Consider the following 5,000-nt stretch of genomic DNA (forward strand, 5'->3'; position numbering starts at 1 on the left):
AACGTGAGCTCGCGTGTTTTAGACCGTCGTGAGACAGGTTAGTTTTACCCTACTGATGACTGTGTCGTTGCGATAGTAATCCTGCTCAGTACGAGAGGAACCGCAGGTTCGGACATTTGGTTCACGCACTCGGCCGAGCGGCCGGTGGTGCGAAGCTACCATCCGTGGGATTAAGCCTGAACGCCTCTAAGGCCGAATCCCGTCTAGCCATTGTGGCAACGATATCGCTAAGGAGTCCCGAGGGTCGAAAGGCTCGAAAGTACGTGACTTTACTAGGCGCGGTCGACCCACGTGGCGCCGCGCCGTACGGGCCCAACTTGTTTGCCGGACGGGGCACTCGGGCGGCGCTGTCTGGGATCTGTTCCCGGCGCCGCCCTGCCCCTACCGGTCGACCATGGGTGTCTATATTTCGATGTCGGGACTCGGAATCGTCTGTAGACGACTTAGGTACCGGGCGGGGTGTTGTACTCGGTAGAGCAGTTGCCACGCTGCGATCTGTTGAGACTCAGCCCTAGCTTGGGGGATTCGTCTTGTCGCGAGACGAGACCCCCGCGGCTGGGCGCCAGGGGCACGTGTGCCTTTGGCTTTGTTTTTGTTTTTTTTTTTTTATTTTGTCTCCCGTACCCCTGGGCGTATCGGTTGGGCCGGGAGGCCACCCACCCACCCACCCACCCACCCACCCACCCACCCACCCACCCACTCCGCTGCATTCGGTGCGGCGGGCTGAGGCGTATCGGTTTTGCGGCCGCCTCCCCCGCCCCCGCACAACCACCCCCTCTCCCTTGATCCTCTGGCGTGGGTGCTGCGATGGGTGCCGCCTCCGTGCGCGCGGGAGCGGCGGGGGCGGCGTCGGCGGCCGGGCGCGCAGTGTACTGCCGCACTACAGCATATCGCTTTGTCTGCCAGGCGGGCGTCGCGTGGAGGAGGCGGCGGCGGCGTCGCGTGGGTGCCGTGCGGCGCCTTGTTGGTCGGCGCCGGCGCCGCGTGGTAACGTAGCGCCCACCGCAGTGCGGTGAACTACAATACCTCCACACCATGGATGTGAAATAAAATATAATAACACATGATGCTCCGCAAGAAAATAGACTTGGGATAGGGTGTGTCGTTGGCAAGTCCCCGGGGCGGTTAGTGTGGGTGGTGATAAGTCCGTAGGAGGGGAGCCACCTGTGCGAATGTCGGTAAACTAGTTTCGCATGTGGCCCACAGACTGTGCCTCCATCTACAGGAATCTACCGAGACTAGGTCCGGCGCAGAACACGGCCACCTACTGGTCCGTCCCTCGGAAGATGACGCTGCTTCCGACGACGATACCGCCCTCTATGAGACGGCCGGCCGACTATGATGTCGATGTCGCCTACAGCGCCCGCTTGACGACCCAGAGTAAAACGCCTGCTGCACCCCCTCTTCACCGCAGGTGACGCAAATCGAGTCAAAAGTGGTGGACCGACGGTCACTCCAGCCGCACCTGTGAATGCGCCACCCCCACCGCCCGACTCGCAACTCGAGCGGATGTACGGCGGACTTTTCCCGCAATCGTACATTGCAGTCCACCCCTATATCTTCCACTTCATGAAGAGTTATCTCCCAAAAGCCAAAGTCCCGCTGTCCCAATACATGCTCTGGACGGCGGGCCGCGAGACGTGACGCTCGGTGGCAAAGAGTGCGCCGCTGAGGATATAGAGGGTCCGTCCCCCCGCACAGTGGTGACGGTGTGCGGGTAGTGTTTCCGACACCTCTTCCTGCGGTGGCAACTCTGGGGCAGAGTCGATACTCGCCCACTGGTGGAAGGTAAGCATTCTGCTTTACATCAGTACATAACTAATATTTCAGTCGTCTGACGTCCCTCCTTAGTAAATGATGCAGGACCACATACATAGATGATACATACTGTAAACTGGGGAGGACAGTGTGAACCGCACTCGACCCAGTCACCCTATCTCACAGTCCACTCTGTGTGTAACAAAGCGAAAGCACCAAAGCACTATCGTTCAACAACATCCATTTTATCCTCGCTGCCACAGGACACTATCCAAACAACGACAAGAGGAACGTCACGTCCACTAATAAGACAGAATGTCTCACATCACCCGCAAACAACGCAGCTCAAATCAGCCAGCAACACCCACAGTGGTCCACCCAGTATCAACACAGGACGCAACGCCACGCCACAACACAAAAGGTACAAGTAATAAAATACCCTTTGGCCACACCCCTTATAAAGGCATCGAACCAACCCACCACCTGACACCAGCCAAACGTACATCCTGATTTGACACATCTCTGGCAACCTAACCCACGTTGGCCCTTAACCTAACCCACGTTGGCCCTTAACCTAACCCACGTTGGCCCTTAACCTAACCCACGTTGGCCCTTAACCTAACCCACGTTGGCCCTTAACCTAACCCACGTTGGCCCTTAACCTAACCCACGTTGGCCCTTAACCTAACCCACGTTGGCCCTTAACCTAACCCACGTTGGCCCTTAACCTAACCCACGTTGGCCCCTAACCTAACCCACGTTGGCCCCTAACCTAACCCACGTTGGCCCCTAACCTAACCCACGTTGGCCCCTAACCTAACCCACGTTGGCCCCTAACCTAACCCACGTTGGCCCCTAACCTAACCCACGTTGGCCCCTAACCTAACCCACGCTGCACCTTAACCTAAGTTACGCTGCACCTTAACCTAAGTTACGCTGCACCTTAACCTAAGTTACGCTGCACCTTAACCTAAGTTACGCTGCACCTTAACCTAAGTTACGCTGCACCTTAACCTAAGTTACGCTGCACCTTAACCTAAGTTACGCTGCACCTTAACCTAACTTACACTGCACCTTAACCTAACTTACACTGCACCTTAACCTAACTTACACTGCACCTTAACCTAACTTACACTGCACCTTAACCTAAGTTACACTGCACCTTAACCTAAGTTACACTGCACCTTAACCTAAGTTACACTGCACCTTAACCTAAGTTACACTGCACCTTAACCTAACTTACACTGCACCTTAACCTAAGTTACACTGCACCTTAACCTAAGTTACACTGCACCTTAACCTAACTTACACTGCACCTTAACCTAACTTACACTGCACCTTAACCTAAGTTACACTGCACCTTAACCTAAGTTACACTGCACCTTAACCTAAGTTACACTGCACCTTAACCTAAGTTACACTGCACCTTAACCTAAGTTACACTGCACCTTAACCTAAGTTACACTGCACCTTAACCTAAGTTACACTGCACCTTAACCTAACTTACACTGCACCTTAACCTAAGTTACACTGCACCTTAACCTAACTTACACTGCACCTTAACCTAACTTACACTGCACCTTAACCTAACTTACACTGCACCTTAACCTAACTTACACTGCACCTTAACCTAACTTACACTGCACCTTAACCTAACTTACACTGCACCTTAACCTAACTTACACTGCACCTTAACTGTCACATGTAACGTCACAGGAATGTAGCTTTGCCTAACAGCAACCCTCTGAACATAGTTCACTGCTTGGATCCTCTGGTGTCATGTGTATTTCTTGATGCCATGGTGCGTACCCTCACATAAAGGTCTTTCGAGTGTTGCGTACTTTCTACACAGTCCCGCTAACCACTGGAAGGGTGTACCGCTACAGAACGAATATCGCCCTCCCCTCCTGCCCTTCCAAGCTGGTCGGTCAGGCGTTTGTTTGTGAAATGAGCCTTGCAGCTGTTCAGTTGCATTCGGTTGTCGATGCAGTCAGTGTACGTTGTGGTACGGCCTGTGTGGACTGTCCGCTGATGTACGCGTAACCCACACTGATCATCCGTCGTTACGTACTGAGTGACATAATGTGGCACATGCTTGACCGTACACCGGCTGCGCCCTACAATGGCGAATCATAAGGGCCATATGTTGTGCACGATGCTACTTGTCTCGTCTCCCCATTACAGCGAGATTGCACTGTTGTACGCCGTACAGACATGTGGTAAGTAGGTACGGACGAAAGTATTGCATGTTGCCCCCCCCCCCCTCCTCCCTCTGCCGGGAATCAGCGTGAGCCGTCTGTTGATGTAGCGACGAGGGTTTTCCTATTTAATCGTATTGCCCCACACAACATGATAGCACGGTGGACCGCGTTCCACATCTGCGACATGCTACAGAGGCCGGTTGACAGTCGACCGCGCAAGGGACATTGCACACGTGCGCGGACCATCTTCCACGTGTTCTCTCGTGTACATGCCGCAGTGTGTATGTGGGCTGATGTAGCGTGTCGTGACACATAACATGCAGGCATGCCAGAATCGTAGATTTCGCAAATGTAGATTGACGTATACGTTTGCTGCCAAAGATCCGCAAATGAACTGGAAATCAGTTGTTGAGCGGTTGTTCGCGCTGCAGGTGCATCGGTGATAGCGACGATCGGTACATCTGTGAACCGGTTGTTTCGGCGGTACCCGCCATGCCCCCGAACCTGAGTTGGCCATGTGGGTATGAAGCGATACGAGGCTGTGGCTTGGCGGGACAGTCCCCGGCCGGTGAGGGGGGGCCGCCCGGCGTGCTGGCCGCGCGCTGCGTGAGCGCACGCACTACAGCCGGCTGGTGGGGGGCGCCCAGTGGCAGGAGCGCCGGCCGACGGGCCCGGCTGGCGTCCCAGCTATGCGCCGGCGCACCCTGCGCGCGGCGCCAGGCGGCCAAAGTGGGTTCTGCCGAGCCCGGTGCGAAGCGCGGTGGACATCTGCAGTGTGCTGGTCCGATTGCGGACTGTGTGCGTTGAGGATGCGCCGCCGCCCGGCACTCGGCGTCGCGACGCCGTCTGCTGCTCGGTCGCCCCCAGCGGTTCTCGCAGGTGGTTTGTATCGCAGCTCTGCGGACGTGTTGGCGCGTGCGCTGTGCTGGGAGAGTTCGCTTCTGCACCCAAGTGGGGCTTTGCCCTTCTGTGGCGCTGGCGTTGGAGCTGCCGGTCACCGTAGGTGGCGCGTGTTGTTTCCCGCCGGCAATGCCACGACAG

This window comes from Schistocerca gregaria, unplaced genomic scaffold, assembly GCF_023897955.1.
Source record: "Schistocerca gregaria isolate iqSchGreg1 unplaced genomic scaffold, iqSchGreg1.2 ptg000575l, whole genome shotgun sequence".
NCBI classification, from domain to species: Eukaryota; Metazoa; Arthropoda; class Insecta; order Orthoptera; family Acrididae; genus Schistocerca; species Schistocerca gregaria.